At 39.6% G+C, this 15,262-nt stretch overlaps 1 protein-coding gene across 10 annotated transcripts in view; it reads right to left on the bottom strand.

The window, feature by feature from the left end:
* Positions 1–15,262, bottom strand: part of Usp32 (ubiquitin specific peptidase 32) — a 132,991-nt gene that overhangs the window by 105,956 nt on the left and 11,773 nt on the right. The window contains exon 3 of one of the 10 annotated variants that reach the window (XM_090351179.1): positions 7,193–7,301. The exons of the other annotated variants lie outside the window; for them this stretch is intronic. The gene's annotated coding sequence lies outside the window, so the exon portion shown is untranslated. The remainder of the gene's footprint in view (positions 1–7,192; positions 7,302–15,262) is intronic. 10 annotated transcript variants of the gene reach the window in all.

Raw genomic sequence — 15,262 nt, 5'->3', positions numbered from 1 at the left:
ACCACTTGAGCCTCAGCACCATTTCTGGCTTTTTTTCTATGTATGTGGTACTGAGGAATCGAACCTGGGTCTTCGTGCATTCTAGGCAAGCACTCTACCACTAGGCCAAACTCCCGGCCCCTCTGTCCTTAGTTTTATTCAAAGCTAGCACTTTACCACTTGAGTTACAGCTCAACTTCTGTGTGTATGTGTTTTCTGGTGGGGAGAGTTAACTGGAAGTAAGAGTCTCCTGAGTTTTCTTTCCTGTCGGAGCTGGCTTTAAACCACAATCCTCATATATTAGCCTCCTGAGTAGCTAAGAATACAGGTGTAAGCTATTGGTATTTGGCTCCCTGGGCTATTTTGCTCATGGCTGGCACTCTACCATTTGCCACATCTCCACTTTCAGTTTTTTGCTAGTTAATTAGAGATAATCTCTCAAATTTCCCTTCCTAAAGTAGCCAAGTAGCCACAGGCAACTAGCTCTTATTCCCAATTCTTACTTTAAGCTAGAAATTGAATATAAATTATTTAACAGAATTATTTTATTGCTAAAAAGTCAATTTAGGATCATATGAGGAGGTGACAGGATTGTTCAAGTGGTATAGTGTTTGCCTAGCAAGCCTAAATCCTTGAGTTCAAATCCTACTACCCCTGAGTGTGGTGTTATATGAAATGGTACTTCCTTAGCTAAAAAACTGTATCTTGCCAGGCATCAGTGGCTCATGCCTGTAATCCTAGCTACTCAGGCGGTTGAGATCTGAGAATGATTGGTTTGAAGCCAGCCTGAGCAGAAGGCCCCATGAGACCATGAGAATCTTACCTCCAATTAACCATTTGAAAACCAATAGTGGTCCTATGGCTCAAAAGCTAAAGCAAAAATGATCAAATATCAATTAAATGAGTCAAATAAGGTAAGATCTAAAGTTCCAACAAATTATAATCAAAACAAAAAGGCACCATTTATTCTATGCCAGACTATTTTTCACATTCTCATTTAATAATTTTAACAACCCTACACAGAAGTTTTATTATTATTACCATCTAACAGATGAGAAATTAAAAATATATATAATTTGCCCTATCAGTGGTAGTGGCCAGTCCTGGAGTATGAACTCAGGGCCCGGGCAATGGCCCTGAGCATCCTTTTGCTCAAGGTTAGCACTCTACCAATTGAACCACAGTGGTGATTCCAGTTTTTTCTGGTGATTAACTGGAGGTAAGAGTCTCACAGACTTTCCTGTCCTGGCTGACTCTGAACCACGCGCCTCAGATCTCAGCCTCCTGAGCTGCTAGGATTATAGCTGTGAGTCACCAGCACCCAGCTGGAATCAACTTTAATTTTTGTTATTCAAGTAATAAGTGCATTATTATTTAAATTTTTAAATACATAGAAATGAAGCTAAAGACAGCACCACTGAACCCTAGCCACTTCTACCCTTCAGTCTTTAATCTCTCCTCCCATTTGCTTTTCCCCCAAGTGACAATCAATTTTTGCCTCTTCCCATGCTTTGTATAAGATACCACAATAAAGACAAAGAAGAGTATAACATTGTAAGTACATACATTTTTTTTCTTCTTGGTGGTACCTGGAGTTTGAACTCGAGGGGTTTGTTCTTGCTGAGCCAATGTTCTACCACTTGAACCAGCTGGCTATTGTTTGAAAGAGGGCCTGGAAAACACTTTTCTGCCAGGCTGGCCTTCAACTATTGCTCTTCCACTCTCAGCTTTCAACTAGTTAGAATTACAGGTGCCACATGCACATGGTTCAATTCAATTTACTCATATCTAGTTCTCTTCTTGATGTGCTGCAAACGATTCCATTTTGTTACATAATGGAAATTATTTATTTATTTATGCTGGGATAGTCAGGCTATTTTTTATTTTTTTCTTCATATACTTGCCACAAAAACTAAAGCACATATCTTTTTAGACCTATTTGTAAAATATTTTTGTACTTTATGCTTCTAAGAAATACTGGTAAACCTCCTTTTAAATGGCTCTACTAATTAACATTCCTATAATGGTACATATCCTATCCTTTAATTCCCTATTGATTATTATTGTGCAAATCAAATTCTAAAAGAATTATCTCTTTTAGCCCATCTGATATAGTCATTTAAATAATAGAAAAAAATAATCTTGACTTTGGTTTTTGAGAAAGTGTAAGCTTGGTGCTTCGATATTCTGTCCTACTTTACACACTGCAGAAATATTCTGCAATTTAAAGCAGAAATAGAATATGTAGAACTGGGCACGGTGGCTCACCCCTGTAATGCTAGCTAATCAGGAGGCTGAGATCTGAGGATCAGGGTTCAAAGACAGCTCAGGCACTAAAGAATCATGAGACTCTTATCTCCAATTAACCACTAGAAAATGGGAAATGGGGCTGTGGCTCAAGGGGCAGGGCAGTAAGCCATGAGCGGAAGAACTCAGAGACAGCACCCAGGCCCAGAGTTCAAGCCCCAAGACCCACAAAAATAAATAAAGGAAGGAAGGCAGGAAGGCAGGAAGGCAGGAAGGCAGGAAGGCAGGAAGGCAGGAAGGAAGGAAGGAAGGAAGGAAGGGAGGGAAGAAAGAAGAAAAAATAATATTTATAATAATATCTATATTATTTGACCTTAATGTTCAAAAGACACAGTTTTGACAGCATTGCTATGTGGGTCTGTCAGGAAACTAAAGTCAGGTCCAGTCATCTTTACTACAATGTCCATAAAGTTATTACTGGCTTCACTACACCATATATGGTTAGTTAATGTAGAATGGATTGTGGCTCAGTATCTTCACTTTACAGACTGGCAGTGTCTGTAATCAAAATGAACCACACCATCTTTGTAGAACATCAGGATGCTCCATCTGCTACTATTTCTGTTCCCCAACATCCCTGAACTTGGCTATATTACATAAAACTAGCTTATATGCATTACATGAACTAGCTTCTAAAAGAAAAATTCTGTATCTTCCTTCCCATTAGAAAGATCTTATTAACATCATTAAAATGTAAAAAAATATATAATCAAATATTTGTGTTGGACAATGAACCTATTCTATCCATAAATTAACTAGTAATAATTTATAAACTTTAAAATACAAATAAAAAAGATGTATAAATTTTTTCCTTTAAAAAAATGACATCTTTTATTCTGCAAAAGAGCCAAATATGCCACTATAATGTTAACTTCAAATAACTTTTGGAAAAGAATGTGTCTTTGGAAATTGCTTTAAAAATAGAACATATATCAAAAAAAAAACAAGTTTATAGTCAGGAAATCTGTTGTATACTTACATTAGAGACTTAGTAACAGCATGGAGAGAATGCTGTTAAGTAGTCATTAGCCTTTTTATTTTCTGTAATATAGCTAAATGACTAATATGTTGATGACAAGCTTTTTAGATTATTCGTTTCCAGCAGTTTCTCAAATCAAACACACAATTTATCTTTTTCTTGGTTCATAACTTCTGACACTACCAACAATATGGCATTCATCAGTTCAACTACATTAAAATATATTGGCAAGTATCCTCCTCTCTTCCAAGAAAAGGGAGATGATATCTATAAGTCCAAATACATTATAAATCTAACTAAAATATTGGTTGAGTTATTAATACAATTAAAATTTATTGTCCATAACCTAGCACATCACTCTTTTAAGACTCTTATGAAAGTTTTAAAGGGGTGTTGGGGGGGGTTGTTCTTTTGTTTTAGGAAGGAAAGCAAAGAAGAAGAAAAGGAGGAAGAGAAGCCAGGGCTAGCTCACAAACAAGTTTGTAAATTTTCAGGTACCCCAAAGAAACCAGCCCTGCTGTCCATTTGAACTGCTTCAAAGAAAATACCTTATACAGAGGTTAATTTATAAACCATAGAAATTACTCATAGTTCTGGAGGCTGAGAAATCAAAGAGATGGGTGCCAGTCTATTTGAGACCGCCTAGAACGTTCCTTGTGTGTGTCCCCATGTAATAAAAAGGGCAAAATAATCTCCCTCAGACCTCCTTTAATGTGATTCATAAAGGCTCTGGTCCATAATCTATTCATACAGAGGTGTGGTCACACCTCTAAATGCCATCACACCTTTTAACACAAGAATTTCAGGGCAGATTCAAATACCGGGACTACTGCAAATACTAAGTCAATCATATAATACTCATAAATCTCTATTTAGTACCTGTACTGTCTTGTACTTTTTTTTTTTTTTTGGTCAGTCATGAGGCTTTAATTTGGGGCCTGGGCACTGTCCCTGAGCTCTTTTTGCTCAAGTGTACAGCTCTACCTCTTTAAACCTCAGCACCATTCCCAGTTTTCTGATGGTTAATTGAAGATAAGAGTTGCATGGATTTTCCTGCCCAAACTGGCTTTGAACCACAATCCAAAGATCTCAGCTTTCTGAGTAGCTAGGATTACAAGTGTAAGCCACCAGTACCTAGTTTCTATTTTACTTTTAAGATAAGTCTTTTACAACATTTAAAGGCAATATAAAATTATCCTAAAAGCCCCTTTTGAATAATTTCACTGTTCATTAATTTACCAAGAAGGCCCTAACCTCTAATGAGATTCACCTTCCATATACAACCTGAATTTCCTGTTTACAATATATTTGCATAGCAAGCCACAAATAGCAATATAGATTTACACTTTAATAAAATTATAGAAAGTTCAAATTTTCTCCATTCTACTAGCACTAGTCATAATTTTCAAGTTGAAAGTTAACTTTTTGTTAACTTCAGCTAAGAAATCATGTAAGAATTCATCCAAAAGACTTTAAAAAACTCAAATGATAACTAATTCATGAAATTTAGAAACAAGAAACTATCTATTAAAAGAAACTACCTATTAAAATAATTAGCCAGGCACCGTTGGTCCATGCCTGTAATCCTAGCTACTGAGGTTGATATCTGAGGGTTGAGGCTCAAAGCCAGCCCAGGCAAGAAAGTCCATGAGACTCCTATCTCCAGTGAACTACTCAGAAAAAAACTGGAAGTGGGGGCTGGGAGTTTGGCTTAGTGGTAGAGTGCTTGCCTAGCATGCACGAAGACCCGGGTTCGATTCCTGGGTACTACATACCTAGAAGTGGTGCTGAGGCTCAAGTGGTAGAGTTCTAGCCTTGAGAAAAATCCAAGGACAGTGCTCAGGCCCTGAGCTTAAGCCCACGACTGGCAAAAAAAAAAACAAAAAACTGGAAGTGGTGGTATGGCTCAAGTAGTAGAGCACTAGCAGTGAGCAAAAAAAGAAGCTCACTCAAGGACAGCACCCAAGCCCTGAGTTCAAACCCCAGGACTGGGGAAAAGCAAGAAAAACGGAGACAGACAGAGAGAGACAGACAGACCAGGGGGGAGGAAGGGAAAGATTTAACAAAATTTGGAATTGGTCTTCCTGTACAAATGAAAATGACTGGAATTTCTCAATCCTCCTCAGTCAACTGATAGTGTTACATTTCTCAACACTGCTGTCATGGAGAAAGAAAGAGTGAAAACTGATGGCAACCACTACATCTAAGAAGTAACAGGGAAAATATTTTCTTCACTATTATTAATAGAACCAACATAGAATATCTAGCAAACCATCCAATAATACACATTATTCCTTTTGACACCAGAAGCAAGCAATTCTGAATTACTTAAATGTTAGAAGTCAGGTGTAAACAATTTTGAGTACTTTAAGGAAATTAAAATGTGTACACTTGGGGCCGGGAGTTTGGCCTAGTGCTTGCCTAGCATACATGAAGACCCAGGTTCGATTCCTCGGTACCACATACATAGAAAAAAGCCGGAAGTGGTGCTGAGGCTCAAGTGGTAGAGCTCTAGCCTTGAGAAAGTCCAAGGACAGTGCTCAGGCCCTGAGCTCAAGCCCAGGACTGGCAAAAAAAAAAAAAAAAAAAAAAAAATGTGTACACTTGTAAAACTGGATTCTTGCTTTATATTTTTTTAGGAGTTGTACCAACAGTTTATGATTAAAAACTCCATGCCAGCTGGACACACCCTACTCAGGAGGCTGAGATCTGAGGATCCGGGTTCAAAGTCAGCTCAAGCAAGGAAGTCTATGAGACTCCAATCTCCAATTAGCCACTAAAAAAATGGAAAGTAGAGCTGTAGTAGAGTGTTATCCTGAACAAAAAGAGCTCAGGGACAGCACCCAGGCCCTAAGTTCAAGCCCCAAGACCTACAAAAAAAGAGGGGGAGGAGGATACCAATGGCTCATGTAATCCTAGCTACTGAAGTGGCTGAGATCTGAGGGCTGAGGCTGGAAGCCAGCCTGAGAGGAAAATCTGAGGGACTCTCGTCTCTAATTAACCACCTAAAAAGCCAGAAGTAAAGTTGTAGTTCAAGTGGTAGAGCACTAGCCTTGAGCAGGAACAATACCCAGGCCTTGACATCAAGCCCCACAACAACTATTTAAAAAAATCATACTTAAATGAAAAAGAACATATTGTTTTCCAGTCTTATCAAAAGCTAAGCTTTCGGCTGGGCACAGTATGGTACATGCTGTAATCTCAGCACTCAGAAAACTGAGGTAGGAAGGTCAAGCCTGGGCAACATAGCAAGATACTGTCACATATTTTTTTTTTAATTTAACCTTCTCATTACATACATGAGTTCTTTCTTTAAAGCTGATGATGGTGGACCGGGAGTTTAGCCTACTGGTAGAGTACCTAGCACGCACAAACACCTGGGTTCGATTCCTCAGTACCACATATATAGAAAAAAGCCAGAAATGGTGCTGTGGACCAAGTAATAAAGCTCTAGCCCTGAGAAAACCCAAGGACAGTGTTCAGGCCCTTAGTTCAGGGCCCAGGACTGACAAAAAAAAAAAAAAAAAATGATGATGTTTGGCTAGGAGTTTGGCATAGTGGTAAGAGTGCTTACCTAGCATACACAAAAGCCCGAGTACTCGATTCCTTGGTTCCACATACATAGAAAAAAACAGAAGTGGTGCTGAGGCTCAAGTGGTAGAATACTAGCCAAGCAGGCCCTGAGTTCAAGCCCCAGGACTGGCAAAACAAAAAACAAATGATGATGATGATGATGATGATGATGATGATGATAATATTTGGAAGTGGCTCTGTGGCTCACATGGTACAGCACTAGCCTTGAGCTGAAGAGCTCAGGGACAGCACCCAGGCCCAGACTTTAAGTCTCACCACACACACACAAAAAAAGATGGTGTTTTATGGCTGTTTTTAAATTTCAAAGCCATTAATCTATAACTAAAGAATTACCTTCTTTGTGATCATTCACTCATAATTTCCTCAAGGAATTTTTGTCCTAATTGAGAAAGAACATACTTTTTTCTCTGCACAGTAACTTCACAGTAATGGATAGGAAGTCCTGAGGAAACAAAGTATATGATGAAAGGACTCATTCAGAGAAAATCTTTATATGAATAAAAGTTTATACTCAACTTTATTAAATTACTGCCCAAAAAAATCACAACAAAACTGCCTGCGAAAGTTTGGCTTTAAACTTAACCTTCTGGGAAAGTGTCAGCTTCAAACATGAGAAATTAATCCATTTTTAAGACAGACTGGAGAAATCCTAAAACTAAAATGAATTTTTCTCTGTACTTTTAGAAAAAAGAAATATAATTTTGTAAGAATTTGGTAAGAATCTCCAATGATCCCTGGTTTCTACATTATAATTATATTTAATATATAATTTAAATTTTTTAATATATTTTTAACTCCTCAACATTTTTCCTTGAAGTCTGCTATTTGAAAATTTTAAATGTGCTGGATGCTGGAGCTTATGCCAGCACTCTCCCAGACAAACCGCATTCTTAGGAGGATGAGATCTGAGGACCCTCGTTGAAGCCAGCCAAGGCAGAAAAATCAGTAATACTCACTCCTGGCAAAAAGCCAGAAGTAAAAATGTAGCTGAAGTGTCAGAAAGCCAGCCTTGAAGCCCAGCAAGAGCACCAGGTCCTGAATTCAACCTCAATACCAGCACCAAAAATAAATAAGTAAACTCTGCTATTATTAAAGCAGATCCATAGCAGGTCCAATACCAACTAGGAGTTTGTTTTCTTTACTACACATATACTTCATAATTGTTAGCCATTTTCTTATATCCATACAATTTCAGAAACAGCAATATTTTGAACTTTTATAACAGAAAAGCAAAAGTATGCGAACACTTCAAACAACCAAAGCAAATCAGAGTAACTAAAATAAGGAAGTCTAGATTTCATATGATGCAATGTAAGTTTCTATGACATACACACAGGTTTACTCCACACAGAAAGATATTAATTCAAAATAATGAGCACAGCAAGAATATTGTGAAGGGACATGCCAGAATTATAGAGGCCAAAATCAGTTTGGAGCCACATGAATAGTACAAGTAATCAAGTTTAAGGCTGAATTAGTGAGAAGGTCTTAGAATACAGGGCAAAAACAAATTCACGGGTTGGGAGTTGGGCCTAGTGGTAGAGTACTTGCCTAGCATGCACGAAGAGCTGGGCTGGATTCCTCGACACCATATACATAGAAAAAGGCTGGAAAGTGGTGCTGAGTCTCAAATGGTAGAGCTCTTGCCTTAGAAAGTCCAAGGACAGTGCTCAGTCCCTGAGCTCAAGCACAGGACTGGCCAAAAAAACAAAACAAATAAAAAAAAAACCCACAATCACAATTATTGGCTCTAAGAAAAATGAAAGTTAAGGTAGAATTTACTACTTAACTTTTCTACTATGTAACTAGAAAAGTAATTATAGATTGCTACATAAACTGCCAATTTCTCTCTCTCTCTCTCTCTCTCTCTCTCTCTCTCTCTCTCTCTCTCTCTCTCTCATGACACACACGGTCATGATAATGTAAATACTGAGTATTTACCTAACTAAAATTATCGTACAACTATTGGTACAACAAAAATGAAGTAATAGAGGGAAAAGGGGAAGTGGCTGAGGAAGGGAGAAACAAAAACTATAGTCTCATGCTCAAAAGTAGGAAGTCAACAGACAACAACCTGAAAAATCAATACTAAACACCAAAGAGCAAATAAAATATAAAACATCCAGACATTAATGTCTTATGTCTAGAATCCCAGCTACTTAGCAGACTGACATCCGAAGACTGCCAATTACCAAAAAGCTGAAAGCAGAGCTGGAACTCAAGTGGTAGAGCAAAAAAAAAAAAAAAAAAAAAACCCTAAAGGAGCACACAGGCTTTGAGTTCAAACCCCAGTACTGGCACCAAAAAGGAAAGGGGGAGCGGGAAACAGCACCATTACAAAAAACACAATATTTACTTGGGATAATTAAGCATGGTTAATAAATTACAAAACTCCACAATTTTTCATACTAAACAAAGAACCTAATTTTATATATTTTACACACACATTTCTTTTTTTTTCTCTTCAATGTCTCACTATGTAGCTCGGAATGGCCTTGAACTTATGATCCTCCTGTTCTCTACCTTCAGAGTGCTAGATTTAGAGCTGGCTGCCCCATTTTCTTTTGAAAGACTTGTATTCTAAGCCTCATGCTCTTCTGCAGGTTTTGTACTCATAGCTGGACACATAGTTTAAGGTCAGCCCCAGCAAAAGTTCATGCAACCTTCACCTCGACCAATGAAAAGCTGAGCATAATTGCATGACTCCAGGAGGACTTTGGAAAAACAAGTGAGATCCTATTAGAAAAACAACAAAACCATAAGGATGGAAAACACAGCCCAAGTGGTAAAGTATCTGCTTATCAAGTGCAAGGCTATGAGTTCAAACCCCAGTAATACTTTTATCTTTTTCCTATTTAAACGTAGAAGGGGGCATGGAGCCCTGAGTTCAATTCCTTAGTACCACATAAACAGACAAAGCCAGAAGTAGGCGCTGTGGCTCAAGTGTTAGAGTGCTAGCCTTAAGCAAAAAGAAGCTCAGGGACAGTGCCCAGGCTCGGAGTTCAAGCCCCAGTTCTGGCAAATAAATAAATGTAAGAGAGCTAAAAATCTACAGATAAAGTCAGTTATGATTGTCCTTAGCCTTGGGAATTTGGCTTAGTAATAGAGTGCTTGCCTACCACACATGAAGCCCTGGATTTGATTCCTCAGTACCACATAAACAGAAAAAGCCAGAAGTGGTGCTGTGGCTCAAGTGGTAGAATACTAGCCTTGAGCAAAAAATGCTCAGGGACAGTGCTCAAGATGATTTCAAGCCCAAGACATGTGAAAGGGTATCAATGTATGGGACTTAATGCACCTTCTATCTGGCAAATATCATGTAACCCTTTTACTAATTACAATAAAAAAAAGTAAACACACACACACACAAAAAAAAGAAAATTCCCTACTCTTCTTCCAATCATGTTGTATGTAACATCACAATAAACCTTTAAGAGCAAAAAAACAAACAAACAAAAAAAACAACCAAAACTGTGTTAACTTCTATTGAATCTCTATGATACCAAGGATGCTAAAACATAACATGCTTCCACCATTAAGTATTTGTTTCTTATTGTATTTCTAACCCTACAAAAAACAAGCACATTTTTGTCCTTCCTGTAATCAACTATAAAAAGTCAGTATCTCTATGGCAAAGAGCAACTTCCAGTCTATAAACCTCCACTCAATGAAAAGTTGTTCATTATGGATGCCTGCATAAGCTAAAACAAAAAACAAAACTCAAAACCAAATTTATTAAACAACTGTTACAAAGCCATAGTCTTTCCACCACAGCTGCTTACCAACTGATTTCAAAACCTGTATAGAGCCCAAGCTGGGTGCAATGGCTCATGCCTGTAATCCTAGCTACACAGCAGGCTGAGATCTGAGGTTCAAAGCCAGCCAGGGCACAAAAGGACCTGAGACTCTTATCTCCAATTAATCTCTAGGAATGGGAAGTGGGGCTTGGCTCAAGGGTAGGGCGGTAGCCTTGAGCTGAGGAGCTTAGGGACAGCGCCCAGGCTAAATTCAAGCCCCATAATCCACCAAAAAAAAAAAAAAAAAGCAGAGCCCAAAACAATATGATGAATGGAGCTGCTTTTGAGACAGGGTCTTGCTATGTAGCCCAGATTGAAAAACCCAAAATATTCTGCTTTAGCCTCCCAAGTGCAGGGATTATAGACCTACACCACCACACTGGGATTACAAGTGTGGTTTGTTTTTGTCTGAAACCCAGGCCTCAAGAGCTCCACCACCCTCCCTGCCCTTCATGCTTTAGTTTTCAGTAGGGTCTTGGGGAGTTTGGGACCTGGCCAGCCTAGACAGTGATCCTCCAACTCAAATCTCCCCATAGCGGGGATATCAACACCCCACCAACCCACCACATCTAGATTTTTTTCATTAACCTAGAGGTCTTGCTAAATTTGCCTCCCTCAGAACCTCCCCTCTACCTGGCCTCAGAATCCTCTCCATCTCAAGTAGCTGGGCTAACAAGCACTTGACCCTTCAAGATAGGGTCTTGGTAACTATCCCAGGGATGACCTTACGTTTGAAGTCCAGCAAACTAAAGAAAAGTCCAGATAGAATAATTAACTTTTTTTGTCAGTCCTGGGGCTTGAACTCAGGGCCTGAGCACTGTCCTTGGGCTTTCTCAAGGCTAGAGCTCTACCACTTGAGCCACAGCACCACTTCTGGCTTTTTCTGTGTATGTGGTACTGAGGACTCAAACCCAGGTCTTCATGCATGCTAGGCAAGCCCTCTACCACTAGGACAAACTCCCAGCCCAGAAGAATTATCTTTAAGTAAGAAAAAACCGTATTAGCTGGGCTTGGTGACTCAGGCCTAGCTACTCAGGAGGCTGAAATCTGAGGGTAGTCATTCAAAGCCAGCCAGGGCACTAAAGTCTGTAAGACTCTTATCTCCAATTAATCACCAGAAAAACGGAAGTGGCACTGTGGCTCAAGGGGTAGGGTGGTAGCCTGGAGCTGAATAGCTCAGGGACAGTACAGAGTTCAAGTCCCATGACTGGAAAAAAAAAAAAAAAGAAAGAAAGAAAAAGCCATATCAAAACTTTCCTATGCCTTTTGCAGGAAGCCACAAGAGAATGTACTCCATCATATTATTAGAGTATACCAAGAATAAAGAAAACTAGGGAACAGAAAACAGGAGGTCCAACTAAAGACAGAAAAGAGACTCTCCAAGATAATGAAAAGAAAATCCCAGGATGGAAGCTATGTCTAAATACAAGATCAGTAGAGATTGGAGCAGGTCAGTAACTGAAAGAAGTTTTTTCCAAGATGAAGCACAGGTGGAAGGAGTGGCTCAAGTGATGAGTGCCTGCCGAGAAAGTTCAAGTCCTTGAGTTCAATCTCCAGTACCAGGGGAAAAAAAAAAACTGGATGGAATTTGGGGTGTTGGTAGCTCATGCCTGTAATTGTAGCTACTCAGGATACTGAAATCTGAGTATAGCAGTTTGAAGACAACCCTGGCAGAAAAGCCCACAAGATTTTAATTTCCATTTAAAAGCCAAAAGTGGAGCTGTGGCTTCAGTGGTAGGTAACTAGCCTTGAGCTAGAGACAGTGCCCAAGGGTTAAGTTCAAGGCCCAGGAATAGCACACCCATGCCCACACACAACTTTTTTTTCTTTTTCTCTTCCTTTTCTTGCTGCCCCCCAACCCCTCCTATTCCCAGCTCTGGTTGTAGGGCCTGGACACTGACCCTGAGCTCTTTTGCACAAGGTTAGTGCTCTACCACTTTGAATCACTGCACCCCTTTCAGTTTTCTGGTGGTTAATTGTAGATAAAAGTCTTAAGGACTTTCTTGCCCGGGATGACTTTGAACCCAAAGCCTCAAATCTCAATCTCCTGAGTAGCTAGGATTATAGACATAAGCCACCAGCACCCAGCTAAAGAGAATTATTAAAGGACATATTTTAAAGGAAATCAAGTATAGAAAAAAAGGCAAGTAATCAATTTGTCTTTAAATGACTTAGTCTTGAACATTTATAATAGCCTAATTACGGTTAGATCATAATCACTGACAATGTTCTAACCAAAATTATATATATATATATATATATACATATTAGGATGAGGAAATGGAATGATAGGGAAAATATGTATTTGGGGGACTAAAAGCAACATAACAACTAAATTTTCATGTTGAACAATTAGAAGTAAACAAACTTAAGAAGTAGCAGAATAAGCACATTATTTTGAAATATAAAGGAAAGATCAAATTAATCATTTTAAGTTGGGATACATTATTTACATGTTAGAAATCTCTCAATGAAAGTCCCCTTATACAACTAAAGTATGCTAATAATAGGGAAAAAATAAACCAAATAAATAAATTGAAGGTGTCAGTTAACGAATTAAAGGAAAATTTGGTAAGGGAGAGAGGAAGAACACTGTTGGGTTTAAAACAAGCCATGTATTACCATTTGATTCTAAATTTTGTGCATATATTATTGTGATAAAGATAAAAACTAAAAGACTAAGCAATGAAGTGAGGAGACAACACTGCCATGGAATGTAAGGGACATTCCAGGGTAGGGACATCTCAGTTATAGAACAATCACCTGGTACATCTAAAAGACTCTGTGTTAAATCCTCATCACAGAAAAAAAATTTCCAAGCAATTCCAAAAATCTGAGGTCAGCCTGGGTACAACACAGCAAAATGCTATGAAAAAAAAGTAAAGATAGGGAGGAAAAAAAGGAGAGGAGGGGCCAGGAGCTAGGCCTAGTAGTAGAGTGCTTGCCTAGCATGCATGAAGACCAGGGTTCGATTCCTTGGTACCACATACATATTAAAATGCCAGAAAAGGTGCTGTTGGGGTGGGAGTTTGGCCTAGTGGTTAAAGTGCTTGCCTAGCATGCATGAAGACCCGGGTTCGATTCCTTGGTACCACATATATAGAAAAAAGCCAGACGTGGTGCTGAGGCTCAAGTGGTAGAGCTCTAGCCTTAAGAAAGTCCAAGGAGGGCCCGGGAGTTTGGCCTAGCGGTTAAAGTGCTTGCCTAGCATGCACAAGGACCCGGGTTCGATTCCTCGGTATCCCACATACACAACCAAGCCGGAAGTGCCAAAGACGAGACTGCAACAAGCGACAGAGAGCGAAAGCAAGCAAGCGGAGCCCAACCGAGTGGTGGCCAGAGCGAGCGGGGCCGGAGCGAGCGGGGCCGGAGCGAGCGGGGCCGGAGCGAGCGGGGCCGGAGCGAGCGGGGCCGGAGCGAGCGGGGCCGGAGCGAGCGGGGCCGGAGCGAGCGGGCCAAAAAAAAAAAAAAAAGAAAGTCCAAGGACAGTGCTCAGGCCCTGAGCTCAAGCCCAGGACTGGCAATAAAAAAAAAAAAATAAAAAAGACACTGTTGCTCAAGTGGTAGAGCACTAGCCTTAAGAAAGTCCAAGGAGAGTAGGGGCCAGGAGTTTGGCCTAGTGGTAGAGTGCTTGCCTAGCATGCACAAAGACCCGGGTTCAAGTCCTCAGTATCCCACATACATAGCAAAAAGCTGGAAGTGGTGCTGAGGCTCAAGTGGTAGAGTGCTAGCCTTGAGAAAGTCCAAGGACAGTGCTCAAGCCCTGAACCCAAGCCCAGGACTGGCAAAAAAAAAAAAAAAAAAAACCAAACAAGAAAGTCCAAGGACAGTGCTCAGGCCCAAAGCTCACCCCCAGACTGGCCAAAAAAAAAAAAAAGGAAAGGGATTGAGATGAAGGGAACAGAGGGAAAAAAAGAATCTGAAACCAGGCGCAGTGGCTCACACCTGTTATCCTAGATACTTAGGAGGCTGTGATCTGAGGATCAAGGTTCAAAGCCAGCCAGGTCACAAAAGGACTTGAGACTCTCATCTCCAATTAACCCCTAGAAAACGGGAAATGGGGGTTGGCTCAAGGATAGGATGGTAGCCTTGTGCAGAAGAGCAGAGGGACAAGGCCCAGGCCCAGGGGTAGGATGGTAGCTTTGAGCTGAAGTGCTCAGAGACAGCACCCACCCAGGCCCAGAGTTCAAGTCCCATGACCCACAAAAAAAAAAAAATCTGAAAAAAAAATAGCAATCACAAATAATAATCTCAGCTGTATTATTTAGAACCAACGAGTTCTGTATGTTGATGTAAATTCCTTTTCCAAAATTAACTGCACAAAACTTTGAATAACTGTGTTTCTAATTCTAGCCTCACATAGGACAGTAGGATGATACTTGTCATATGGGTGGAAAGTACATGAAGATTATTGAATAAACATAATTACTTTCATGCTGAGATGTACCTCACCAGTAAAACAATTGCTTAGCATGTGTGAGGCCCTAGGTCCAATTTCTAATATCACACAAAAAAATTATTTCATGAGTAAAAATATTAAATTTGATATATAACCAAGTATTCAAAAACTAAATACTCATACTAAGTGTCAGGAATTTACATTAGA

This window comes from Megascapheus bottae, chromosome 17 (genome assembly GCF_031878675.1).
Source record: "Megascapheus bottae isolate mThoBot1 chromosome 17, mThoBot2.hap1, whole genome shotgun sequence".
NCBI classification, from domain to species: domain Eukaryota; kingdom Metazoa; phylum Chordata; class Mammalia; order Rodentia; family Geomyidae; genus Megascapheus; species Megascapheus bottae.
This window is presented reverse-complemented; position numbering and strand designations above follow the sequence as displayed.